The following is a 14446-nucleotide window of genomic DNA, read 5'->3' as shown; positions in this document are numbered from 1 at the left end:
AAAATCGCACGCACATGGAAAACTTACGGGTGATCCATGGTATTTAGTCGGACGTTTTTGATCCTATGGTTTTGGTCCGTGGTTTTGCTCCTAAAGTATTGAACCCAGGTTTTGGGTCCCTTGTATTGGCTTTCTATGGTTTTGGTCCATGGTTTGAGTAAGGGCTTGTCTACAAAAAGGAAAGGAGATCCTTTGGATGGGCACTCAGATGTTGTATATCTCAAGAAGAGATAGATCTAAAATTCTCGTTAGTTGGTGAATGATAGCCTGATCTAAATCAAGGAGAAACATGAGTATTATAGACAAATCTATTGATGGGTCGAGATCTCCTTGGTGCATGATCAGATCTGTAGATTTGATAGTCTGGGGTATGCTTGAAGTCTGAAAAATTGTCTATACCCGTAGGACTACAAGTGCAGAAAAGGCGCAGTGTGGAGACTTGCAGGCCAGACATGGCCGCAGGTGCGAATACCCGTAGATCAAAAGACTCAAAAGTTGTGGATTCCCGCAGATTAGTAGTGTGTGCAGGTGCAGATACCCGCAGATCAGAAAAAGCGCAGGTAAGGATACCCGCAGATCAGAAGAAAGAGTAGGCGCGGATACCCACAGTTTTCTATTGGTGAATTTGCGTACCTGTTATTGAAATATGTTTTTACAGTGTTCTGGGTTTTGAAGTGATGTCTAGTTACTGGTATTATGTTTTGATAACAGCATTCTCAAGTGATTGATTGAATGATTATGTTTAGCTTCAGTAGTGATGGATCAGGTTCATAATGATTTATCTTTATGTGATCTGATGGACTAGATCTAGTTGGTAACACACATATTTATCCTTGTATATGTAATGATCTGGTGATTGGGTGACTCAGAAGATTGATTGATTATGTGCTTCAACGATATTGATGGGTCCAGTATGAAAATTGGATGAAACGTGGCCTTCAGATTATGTGTTGTGCTTCAAGAGTATCTAGTCTGAAAATGTATGAAACGTGGTACCCAAAGGAGAGAAGATTGTAGGCCGACGCCTACGTACTAGTATCTCAGCTAGTACAAGAGCAAAGGGGGTGGTAGCTCCCTTCCAGTAGCAGTTGGAAAACGAGTAAAGGTTGGAGGATTTCTACAGGTAACAGCCTGCATACTAGTAAATGGATCGGATAGTACAAGAGCTAAGGGGGTTGTAGCTCCCTTCCAGGAGAGTCTGGAGAACGAGAGAAGGTTGTAGCCTTCAGCAGGTAGAAGCTTGTGTACTAGTATAAGACTGCACTAGTACAGAACCATTGTAAAAGAAGTTTCTTATTAAAAAGAAGATTGAGACGACTTGCAACAGGTGGTTTTCACCCACATTGGGTTTCCACCTTACATCATGGTGTTCATGTGTGCTTCTTGTGTGTGATGATCTGTTCTGTTTTACTGCTCCTGTTTATTTGTCATATGGTTAATAATGTTCTGGTGCACTCATAACAGATCAACTAACTGAATCATAGGACTACTTGATATACACTTGTTGCATTACACGCACTTGTGGGTTGCCTTAGCTCAAGTAGCATATATGAATCTTAATTTGGAAATGAAAAATTTATATTGATTTGATAATACTGATTCACCCCCCCCCCCACCTCTCAGTATTATTTCCAACATAAAGTGCCTCATCTGCTTGATGGAAATATGAAGGGAGATATGTTAAAACAATGAAGATCAGAGAGTGAAAAGAAACTATCTTTGGATGTGCTAATGGGAAAAAGATAAACCGAATGACAGTCACCCAAGATAGAGCAATGATGAGATGAGCTAGTTGAGATGTCATATTCCCTATTTGCAATGAACAAAGAAAAATTCATTTTATCAATCTTGTGAATAATCCGAATAATGGAATGAAGTTCGCTGTCATCTAGATATGATGGACAAATTTGCAGTGCAAGGTTCACAAGAAGGTTGAGGAGCTGATCATGAAGAGGGAGATTCAATAAGTAAGATCATGGGAAAAAAGAGTATTTGAGATGATCAAATTCACAATTCCATGATTTCATGAGAGATGGAAACTCCCAACCTAAGTTTGATGTAAAATATCTATGTGAAGACAGATGTGCTATAACAGATTCATGAATTCGGTAAAAGTAAAATTTTGAAAATTTGAGCAATTACATCTGGAATACCAAACGTTTTTTACACATGAATCCACATCGAGTGAAACCATGCAGATAAACGGATTGTGCATGAGAAATAAGATCTGATTTCGTTCGAGGGGCTTACCAGAGTTGTGAGGTCCTGACATAACCATCAACGGATGTTGAAGTGCCATCTCTATCATAGGTTTCAACAATAATCAGATTTCTCAATTGAAGAGCCTCTTCTAATGGTACATCCAATGGTAAATGAATTGGTGAGCTCACACGAGTAAGTTGATTTGACAAGTTGTCTTCATGCAACATAAAATATGATGACGGGTGGGAAGAGTCATGTTGGATTAGACTGTTTTCATCATGGAAAACCTCACCTCCTTGTGTCAACTGAGGATATAGGTCATCGGATAAAGAAGCAACAGAACATGGAGTATCTCCGCCACATGTGAATGCATTGCGAATGGTAGGACATAAGGGAAAGTGAGGTCAAGAGGAAGTTTCAATATGGAAGTCTTCTTTGACGTGCTTGGTCACTCGTCACATCATACGGAAGCATGGGAGGGATGACTTCCCAAGACTGAGGGTTGATTGAAAGAATTAATTGTACAAGATGTTCCACCAAGATTAGCATATTGAGAATCGTTCAAGAATGACAACTTATTGTTTTTATGTAGACAATTTTGAAATAGAGAGGAAATATTGATAGTTGAAGGTGTTGCATGTCCTCATGCAACCAAAACTGTGACCATCCTCCCTTCAGTTCATTTGCTCTGAGACCTCTGCTAATACATCCAACCTTCTTTTCTTCTTCCTTGGTACCACTGTCATCCTAGGCTTCCTCATTAGGCACCTGTATTTGAGGTTGATAAGGGCTCTGCTCAACCTCCTGCTATTTTTCTTCAATTTCCTATTTTTCTTCTGCCACAGCCCAAGATGCAACATGGTGTTGTCATGGATAATTCTATCCAACCTGCTCTGTTCTTTCAATGTTTCATTTTCCCTTTTGATGTTTCTATTCAGGACTTCCAGTTCAAAAACTTCCTATTTTAGTGATTGGATTAAAACTTTCTGGGATGTATTAGGCTGAGTAGATGAAGTTCCTTGATCTGTTGCAGTCTTCTCCAACGATTCAATAAAATCATACATTTCTTGCTGGGTTGGATATATTTCAGGTGTAGCCTTTCTTGGACTGACCCCAAAATTTGGTTGAGAAGGACTGATCTCAAAATTTGGTTGAGAAAAAGGAGAATGTTGTGGGCTATGGTCAGGAGGGATTGCTGGAGACTGTTCTGGTGTTTCCCCTCCTAAGTCTATGAAGTGGGACCCTTTAGTTTGTACTTTTTTCAGTTTACCTTTAAGTCTGGAGCTCCTCCTTAGATTCTATGAGCTAGTGTCTCCTTTCTCTACACTTTGTTTTTCTTTCCCTTTTCCCTTTGTTGTAGCTGATTGTTCCTTAAGGTAGATTAGTCTTTCAGAAAGTATTTGATACTCTTCTGAGGAAGGTTCTTGGGTTTGATAGGTAGCTTCAATATTTCTTTTCCCCTTTAGTTTCACTTTCTTCCTAACCTCGGTTCCTTCTTTCCTACTTTCAGACAACTTTTCTTCCTTACTAGTTTCTTTGGCTATGTTTGTAGGAGTATCCTGAATGTTCACACTTTTTTTCCTTCTCCTACTTTTCCTTGTTGAGCTACCTTCAAGTGTTTCAGGTGGGTCCTGAAAGAAGTTTCTAATCAAGAACTGTTCCCAAGTGTCCTTTCTTTCCTTCAATTTTTTTCAATCAGAATTTTAATAAGGCTGTGATGGTAAAGGTGAGGCTCTACGTCATTCAGATTCTTTTGTATAGTTGTGGACATCTTTTTCAGGCTACTCAATAGGACATAAGGCAAATTGATGGTTTGATTTTCCAGAAAATTCATTAGTAACCTGATGTGGTACATGTACATGGACCCAAAACATCCTTCACAAGTAATAAACTTCTGAATTGTCAATAATAAACTAGTCCACTTTTCCTCTAGAGCAGAGACAGGGATTCCACGTTTGAAAATAGTTATATCCATACCTGGGTTACGCAAAATAATCCTCCAGGCCCACTCATCAAAGTCTTTGTTTTTGAACCACTGTTCCCCCTCCTATGGGAGCTCCATTGCTGCTGCAATGGATGCCTCTTTGACTGAAAATTTAGGATCTCCAACCTCAACTTCCACGCCATTAAAAGACCTTGCAAATGTCTTCGTGACTTCTTTATTGTGACCTCTAAATTTCTAGATAAATTGCAGCCACCGTGCCTTCCTTAATATGCTTTTTAACTGTGGATAACCCTCCATGAATTTACGCCTGTCTGGCTCTGTTCTTACCAGAAGGCCCATTCCTTCCTCTTGCCCTAAAAATACCTCTGTGAGTGATGGACTGTAAGTGATGGATTGACGGAGGTGGAATGGTTGTGTGAGCGAAAGATGGAGAAGGACTGTGGAAAAACCAGTAGTTGTAAAACAAAGGAACACAGAACATGTAGCGAGAATGAGTTCATAGAGTGGAGGCTTGTATAAACAGGCCAAAACTAACAAACGCAACTTCAATGGAAGAATATGTAACTAGAGTGAGTCTGGCAGAATTTTGAATTAAAAGGCTGCAAAGTGGACGTTAGCACGTCCATAAAATGACTGCGAATTTGTGCGGCAGAGAAGAGCCGTGGTCAAATAGATTACGTCTTCATAATTACCCGCTTCAACAGGTGGAATGCCAATGTACAATTAAATATGAGTTAGATTCGAAGGTGGATCATGAGGCCATTAGAAATTGATGCAGAGTTCATGGTGGAATTATGCAAAGGTCATGGAGGAGTTATGAAAGCTATCAATCTAAATCATTACACATAGTGGAGCTGGTGGTTTCACAACTATATAGATTATGCGCTTTAAAATGCTATTTGAAATAAATTGTGCTCATACCTTAGAATCTTACCACTTCCGTCCACTAATCTTTGATTGGCTGCTTCTTGTTGGTGCTTTAGGTGCTAACATCTTCAAAATATTTTCCTTTTCCATACCTGCATTTGGTTTTCATCATTATTTGGCTGACATCTAACTGTGAGTGCTAAGTAACAGAGTATTAGTTGCAGAATCAACAATCAACTACGGAATCAGTATTCAGCTGCGGAATCAGAATTCAGTTGCGGAAACTGACACAATGAACATATGACTGAATGGAGATGGATGGAAATTAATGATGATTGAATGAATGATATATGAAAACTGGACATGAAAGGACTTTTATTGGCGAAATGTGATGATGAAATGGAATAAAATGAAGTGAAGTGAAATGAGATGAAATGGAACAACTATGAATGAAATGAGAGGGTTTTTTTTTTGGAAAATATAGGGTGTCAGAAGCTTCTAATTTTTGCCCTGTATTTTTTGTATAAGACTGCCAATCAATGATTGGTTTTCAGGCTTATACAATTTATTATTTATTTATTTTAAAAGAAATGAAAAGAACAAAGACTAGGCTGGTGGAGAAGAAGGATTCTTCTTCACCAGCCTTATTGTAGAATTATCTCGAAAGATTTTGACAAATTCCTCCTTTGAGAGTGGCTTATGATATATCTTCAATCTGTGACCATTCACAATGAGAGGAGTTTGATACTCATCAATGGTTTTGATCCTTACTGCTCCATTGATAAAGACTTTGTCAATCTCATATGGCCTAAGCCAATGAGTCTGAAATTTACCTTTGAAATCTTTGAACTAGGAATCAAATAGCAATGCCCAATCTCCTTCTTGAAACTTTTTCTCCTTGATGTATTTGTCATGCCACTTAGCTCTTTGATATTGAACTAGATCAATTCTTAGGATTGCTTCTTGTCTGATCTCATCTAGTTCATTCAACTGCTCCATTCTATGCTTTTGAGCTTATGATAGATCCATTCCCAATTGAGCTACCATCTTGAAGGTTCTAACTTGGAACTCAATGGGGAGCAGAACTTCTTTCCCATGAACAAGTTCATAGGGAGAATGTCCTGTTGTGTTCCTCCATGTAGTTCTGTAGGCCCATAAGGCTTCAAGAAGCCTTTCTACCCAATCTCTTCCATGTAGATGAACAGTCTTGGTAATGATGCCTTCAATAACTTTGTTTGTGGACTCTACTTGACCATTTGCTTGCGGATGTTAAGGAGTAGATTTTTTGTGCTTAACCTTGTATTCTTCCATCAGCTTCTCCAGCAGTTTGAATGTGAATTGACTCCCTGATCTGTCACAATTTCACTTGGAACACCAAAGCGTGTAAAAATATCCTCAAAAAGAAAACTAACAACTGAGTGCTCAATAGCAGAAAATAATGCTTTGGCTTCTACCCATTTAGTGACATAATCAGTACATACCAATATATACTTTCTTTGTTTAGATGGTGGATTAATAGGTCCAATAAAGTCTAAAGCCCATTTTTCAAAGGTTTTGATGAGTAAGGTTTTGATGAGTACCTATGGTTTTAATGGCATCTCATTTGAGAGGGTAGGTTTCCCTACTCTTTGGCAGGTGTCGCATCTTTTGACATATTGTTTTGCATCTTTGAAGAGGGACGACCAATAATATCCTAAAGAAAGGATTTTATAGGCTGTCCTTTTGTCAGCAAAGTGTCCACCACATGGTTCATCATGACATGCTTTGTGAATATCAGGCATTTAATCTTCCCTAACACATCTTCTGATCACAAAATCTGGCCCTGTTTTAAACAATTCGTTAGAAATCCATGAATATTTTGAACTCTCCAGAATAATATTTCTTCTTTCACTAGGAAATAAATGTGGAGGTAGTTTCCCTATAACCAAATAGTTAGCTATATCTGCATACCAAGGAGTCTTAGTAGTTACTACAAATAAATATTCATCAGGAAACTTGTCCTCTACAGGAGAATCTTCTTTAGTATTCTAAATCCTAGACAAGAAATCAGCTACTATGTTTTGTTTCCCTGGTCTATCTAACACAGTAATATTGAATTCCTGTAAGAGTAGGAGCCACCTTGTAACTCTACCATTAGTAATGGGTTTGTTCATTAGATATCTAATTGCAGAATGATCATTATGAATAAAAGTTTGATAGCCTGTTATATAATGTCTGAACTTATTGATTGCATGAACAACAACTAAAAAATCTTTTTCAGTCACAGTATAATTCAACTCAGTGAGAGTTAAATTTTTACTAGTATACTAAGAATCTTATGGAAAAAACTGCATATTTTTAGGATGCAATGCATTGTTGTGGGATGAGGCCCTGTGAGGACACATCTACACAATTTAAGGATAATCCCCATATCCAAAGATGACACATATTGTAGGAAGATAAAAGAATTAACAACTCTTAAGATCGAAAGGGGGGCTTGAAATAATGAGCTTACCAATAAGCGAATAAGGAATGATTAATCATAGGATCCACAGTAGACTCTGAAATTTGAGTATAGGAAAAATTTTGGAGAGTGTTTTAGTCACTACAACACTTGGTGACACACTGGTTGAATTCCATATTCTTTGTCTTGGTTTGTTTTATTGGAGGGTCTTGGTCCATCAGGGATTATTGATTCATCATGCAGATTACTTTGGGTTTCCAACTTATCCCATTGGAAGACATGATCCCCTGTGTGCCTTCTCAATTGAACACAACATAAGATTAATCTAGATCACGCTGTTTCGAATTGGGAAGGGTAGTTTAGCTCACGAGCTTAATATTTTTGGAGTGTAGTTTTTTATCTCTAGTGTTGCTCCATTGCTAGCAGGCCTAGATGATACCCCGACAGAAGCACATAGGAACACAATAATTTCTCCACTGCCCACAAGCCTAGATAGTACCCAGGTGGAGTTTCCTCCTTCACCTCTCTGCACAGGAAACCTTTCTCTTCTTTCACCTCTGTTAATTTTAAAAGGTAATTATACACAGGCACTTATTTATTTTTGGGGCGAAAGAGGTATCTCGACTTATTGAGAGAATGAGAGGTTGTTCCTTCATAGAATAATGTAAATACCTCTGATTCATGTTTTCTCATTTAGACTTTCCCCTTCTCTATTTCTACTAGTTGGATAAGCTTGAACACTAGAGTAGAAGACAGTGTACAGGCATGAGGTTTCCAAAGCTAGACACCAGTTCATGGTTTTAACAAAAATATCCTTACAAATGAATTGTATTTTCCATCAATAATTCATAGGCCAAAAATAACAACCAAACACAAAGAAGATGGACACAGGACTGGCCAACCGTTGCAGTGTCATAAGGCTCTTTGAACTCTAGCTACATGCACATTCATAAGCCAGGACACAGGTCCAAGCACACCACTTATTCGCGTAGCAAAAACGAAAGGAAAACTCAACACAAAATGGAAAAAGAAGATGAGAGGAAAGGAGTAAACAAAAAGAAAACAAAACTAGAAGACAAGAAAGTAAAATGGCCAAAGAAAACAGGATGTAAAAGCAGGATAAGAAAACCATGACGGACTATGAGTGAAATATGAGTGCAAGGAAGGGAAAATTGAGATGCATCTAATCCTACTCCCATCCTAACAGCTAAACAGTTAAAGTTACCTGAAATGAAACTTCAAGTAAAGCCACCATAGTTTCTCGTGACTTGTGTCGACAAAGATACAAATGATTAGAATAGATAAAAAGTAGTGTGCAACATAAAATACAAAAACTTGAAAAATTTGCACAGGGGAAGGAATGTCTTGCCTGTGGGCAGAAAGACGTGTCACAACCACTACTTTTACCCAATGCACGTGCTTACCTCTTTGATGGATATCGTTTTTTAACAAACCTATAAAATCCCTTATGATTGAGTCCTCATCTTCACTGACCCTCTTGGAAAGCACAAGCACTAATTGTAACTTGTTTTCTACAACAAATCTTGCCAAATAATATTGTTCCAACCATTCAATGATTGGATCATAATATTCATAATGGCTGTCTTGAAAGCCTCGTGATCTTTGAGAGGATGAATTTTTATTTTGACAGACGGTATCACAATGGGAATCTTGTAAGGAAAAACAAATATGATCATTCTCAATAGTCATGCTAAGACAACGAGGACCTGCCATAACCATCAACACATGCTAAAGTGTTGGCATTATGATGCATGTGTTGTACTTGATGGAAACCCACTCATAGAAGAAGAACTCACTTATATATAACTTATATGAATCTACAAAAGTGAGATCAGATGTGACAGAATACATGAGATGCAAGACAGCTAAAAGGAATTAGTTCAGATATAAGTAGACAAGTTAGCTTTGCCATCAAGTCCAAAGGGGGAGATTGTTGGCATTATGAACAAGTATTGTCATTGATGGCAACTCACACAGATGACAGATCATAGTGCAGCAGGGCAGTAGAAAAAAATTGATGTTCAGACTACAAAGAATGTAGAAAATGAAAGACCCGCAGGTTCCTATTCACAAAGATGCAGCCTTAGACTGGGTCCATAGGTGTGTCGTTCAAAAGGTGCGAACCTAAAGTTCACAAACTTTCATGCAGAGAAAATCGCACGCACATGGGAAAACTTACGGGTGATCCATGGTATTTAGTCGGACGTTTTTGATCCTATGGTTTTGGTCCGTGGTTTTGCTCCTAAAGTATTGAACCCAGGTTTTGGGTCCCTTGTATTGGCTTTCTATGGTTTTGGTCCATGGTTTGAGTAAGGGCTTGTCTACAAAAAGGAAAGGAGATCCTTTGGATGGGCACTCAGATGTTGTATATCTCAAGAAGAGATAGATCTAAAATTCTCGTTAGTTGGTGAATGATAGCCTGATCTAAATCAAGGAGAAACCTGAGTATTATAGACAAATCTACTGATGGGTCGAGATCTCCTTGGTGCATGATCAGATTTGTAGATTTGATAGTCTGGGGTATGCTTGAAGTCTGAAAAATTGTCTATACCCGTAGGACTACAAGTGCAGAAAAGGCGCAGTGTGGAGACTTGCAGGCCAGACATGGCCGCAGGTGCGAATACCCGTAGATCAAAAGACTCAAAAGTTGTGGATTCCCGCAGATTAGCAGTGTGTGCAGGTGCGGATACCCGCAGATCAGAAAAAGCGCAGGTAAGGATACCCGCAGATCAGAAGAAAGAGTAGGCGCGGATACCCACAGTTTTCTATTGGTGAAGTTGCGTACCTGTTATTGAAATATGTTTTTACAGTGTTCTGGGTTTTGAAGTGATGTCTAGTTACTGGTATTATGTTTTGATAACAGCATTCTGAAGTGATTGATTGAATGATTATGTTTAGCTTCAGTAGTGATGGATCAGGTTCATAATGATTTATCTTTATGTGATCTGATGGACTAGATCTGGTTGGTAACACACATATTTATCCTTGTATATGTAATGATCTGGTGATTGGGTGACTCAGAAGATTGATTGATTATGTGCTTCAACGATATTGATGGGTCCAGTATGAAAATTGGATGAAACATGGCCTTCAGATTATGTGTTGTGCTTCAGGAGTATCTAGTCTGAAAATGTATGAAACGTGGTACCCAAAGGAGAGAAGATTGTAGGCCGGCGCCTACGTACTAGTATCTCAGCTAGTACAAGAGCAAAGGGGGTGGTAGCTCCCTTCCAGTAGCAGTTGGAAAACGAGTAAAGGTTGGAGCATTTCTACAGGTAACAGCCTGCATACTAGTAAATGGATCGGATAGTACAAGAGCTAAGGGGGTTGTAGCTCCCTTCCAGGAGAGTCTGGAGAACGAGAGAAGGTTGTAGCCTTCAGCAGGTAGAAGCTTGTGTACTAGTATAAGACTGCACTAGTACAGAACCATTGTAAAAGAAGTTTCTTATTAAAAAGAAGATTGAGACGACTTGCAGCAGGTGGTTTTCACCCACATTGGGTTTCCACCTTACATCATGGTGTTCATGTGTGCTTCTTGTGTGTGATGATCTGTTCTGTTTTACTGCTCCTGTTTATTGGTCATATGGTTAATAATGTTCTGGTGCACTCATAACAGATCAACTAACTGAATCATAGGACTACTTGATATACACTTGTTGCATTACACGCACTTGTGGGTTGCCTTAGCTGAAGTAGCGTATATGAATCTTAATTTGGAAATGAAAAATTTATATTGATTTGATAATACTGATTCACCCCCCCCCCCCCCCCCCCACCTCTCAGTATTATTTCCAACATAAAGTGCCTCATCTGCTTGATGGAAATATGAAGGGAGATATGTTAAACAATGAAGATCAGAGAGTGAAAAGAAACTATCTTTGGATGTGCTAATGGGAAAAAGATAAACCGAATGACAGTCACCCAAGATAGAGCAATGATGAGATGAGCTAGTTGAGATGTCATATTCCCTATTTGCAATGAACAAAGAAAAATTCATTTTAACAATCTTGTGAATAATCCGAATAATGGAATGAAGTTCGCTGTCATCTAGATATGATGGACAAATTTGCAGTGCAAGGTTCACAAGAAGGTTGAGGAGCTGATCATGAAGAGGGAGATTCAATAAGTAAGATCATGGGAAAAAAGAGTATTTGAGATGATCAAATTCACAATTCCATGATTTCATGAGAGATGGAAACTCCCAACCTAAGTTTGATGTAAAATATCTATGTGAAGACAGATGTGCTATAACAGATTCATGAATTTGGTAAAAGTAAAATTTTGAAAATTTGAGCAATTACATCTGGAATACCAAACGTTTTTTTACACATGAATCCACATCGAGTGAAACCATGCAGATAAACGGATTGTGCATGAGAAATAAGATCTGATTTCGTTCGAGGGGCTTACCAGAGTTGTGAGGTCCTGACATAACCATCAACGGATGTTGAAGTGCCATCTCTATCATAGGTTTCAACAATAATTAGATTTCTCAATTGAAGAGCCTCTTCTAATGGTACATCCAATGGTAAATGAATTGGTGAGCTCACACGAGTAAGTTGATTTGACAAGTTGTCTTCATGCAACATAAAATATGATGACAGGTGGGAAGAGTCATGTTGGATTAGACTGTTTTCATCATGGAAAACCTCACCTCCTTGTGTCAACTGAGGATATAGGTCATCGGATAAAGAAGCAACAGAACATGGAGTATCTCCGCCACATGTGAATGCATTGCGAATGGTAGGACATAAGGGAAAGTGAGGTCAAGAGGAAGTTTCAATATGGAAGTCTTCTTTGACGTGCTTGGTCACTCGTCACATCATACGGAAGCATGGGAGGGATGACTTCCCAAGACTGAGGGTTGATTGAAAGAATTAATTGTACAAGATGTTCCACCAAGATTAGCATATTGAGAATCGTTCAAGAATGACAACTTATTGTTTTTATGTAGACAATTTTGAAATAGAGAGGAAATATTGATAGTTGAAGGTGTTGCATGTCCTCATGCAACCAAAACTGTGACCATCCTCCCTTCAGTTCATTTGCTCTGAGACCTCTGCTAATACATCCAACCTTCTTTTCTTCTTCCTTGGTACCACTGTCATCCTAGGCTTCCTCATTAGGCACCTGTATTTGAGGTTGATAAGGGCTCTGCTCAACCTCCTGCTATATTTCTTCAATTTCCTATTTTTCTTCTGCCACAGCCCAAGATGCAACATGGTGTTGTCATGGATAATTCTATCCAACCTGCTCTATTCTTTCAATGTTTCATTTTCCCTTTTGATGTTTCTATTCAGGACTTCCAGTTCAAAAACTTCCTATTTTAGTGATTGGATAAAAACTTTCTGGGATGTATTAGGCTGAGTAGATGAAGTTCCTTGATCTGTTGCAGTCTTCTCCAATGATTCAATAAAATCATACATTTCTTGCTGGGTTGGATCTATTTCAGGTGTAGCCTTTCTTGGACTGACCCCAAAATCTGGTTGAGAAGGACTGATCTCAAAATCTGGTTGAGAAAAAGGAGAATGTTGTGGGCTATGGTCAGGAGGGATTGCTAGAGACTGTTCTGGTGTTTCCCCTCCTAAGTCTATGAAGTGGGACCCTTTAGTTTGTACTTTTTTCAGTTTACCTTTAAGTCTGGAGCTCCTCCTTAGATTCTATGAGCTAGTGTCTCCTTTCTCTACACTTTGTTTTTCTTTCCCTTTTCCCTTTGTTGTAGCTGATTGTTCCTTAAGGTAGATTAGTCTTTCAGAAAGTCTTTGATACTCTTCTGAGGAAGGTTCTTGGGTTTGATAGGTAGCTTCAATATTTCTTTTCCCCTTTAGTTTCACTTTCTTCCTAACCTCGGTTCCTTCTTTCCTACTTTCAGACAACTTTTCTTCCTTACTAGTTTCTTTGGCTATGTTTGTAGGAGTATCCTGAATGTTCACACTTTTTTTCCTTCTCCTACTTTTCCTTGTTGAGCTACCTTCAAGTGTTTCAGGTGGGTCCTGAAAGAAGTTTCTAATCAAGAACTGTTCCCAAGTGTCCTTTCTTTCCTTCAATTTTTTTCAATCAGAATTTTAATAACGCTGTGATGGTAAAGGTGAGGCTCTACGTCATTCAGATTCTTTTGTATAGTTGTGGACATCTTTTTCAGGCTACTCAATAGGACATAAGGCAAATTGATGGTTTGATTTTCCAGAAAATTCATTAGTAACCTGATGTGGTACATGTACATGGACCCAAAACATCCTTCACAAGTAATAAACTTCTGAATTGTCAATAATAAACTAGTCCACTTTTCCTCTAGAGCAGAGACAGGGATTCCACGTTTGAAAATAGTTATATCCATACCTGGGTTACGCAAAATAATCCTCCAGGCCCACTCATCAAAGTCTTTGTTTTTGAACCACTGTTCCCCCTCCTATGGGAGCTCCATTGCTGCTGCAATGGATGCCTCTTTGACTGAAAATTTAGGATCTCCAACCTCAACTTCCACGCCATTAAAAGACCTTGCAAATGTCTTCGTGACTTCTTTATTGTGACCTCTAAATTTCTAGATAAATTGCAGCCACCGTGCCTTCCTTAATATGCTTTTTAACTGTGGATAACCCTCCATGAATTTACGCCTGTCTGGCTCTGTTCTTACCAGAAGGCCCATTCCTTCCTCCTGCCCTAAAAATACCTCTGTGAGTGATGGACTGTAAGTGATGGATTGATGGAGGTGGAATGGTTGTGTGAGCGAAAGATGGAGAAGGACTGTGGAAAAACCAGTAGTTGTAAAACAAAGGAACACAAAACATGTAGCGAGAATGAGTTCATAGAGTGGAGGCTTGTATAAACAGGCCAAAACTAACAAACGCAACTTCAATGGAAGAATATGGAACTAGAGTGAGTCTGGCAGAATTTTGAATTAAAAGGCTGCAAAGTGGACGTTAGCACGTCCATAAAATGACTGCGAATTTGTGCGGCAGAGAAGAGCC

The 14446-nt window shown here is 38.8% G+C and overlaps 1 pseudogene; it reads left to right on the top strand.

Moving 5' to 3' along the window:
* The first annotated feature begins 452 nt into the window (after window positions 1–452).
* The window catches only part of LOC149265265 (auxin response factor 17-like), a 46916-nt pseudogene continuing 32922 nt past the window's right edge, over window positions 453–14446 (top strand).

This window comes from Pinus tabuliformis, chromosome 6 (assembly GCF_031772625.1).
Source record: "Pinus tabuliformis cultivar Carrire ecotype Pingquan chromosome 6, CPIR1, whole genome shotgun sequence".
NCBI lineage: Eukaryota > Viridiplantae > Streptophyta > Pinopsida > Pinales > Pinaceae > Pinus > Pinus tabuliformis.
Note: the sequence above shows the minus strand (reverse complement) of the source record. Positions and strands in the feature narration are given on the sequence as shown.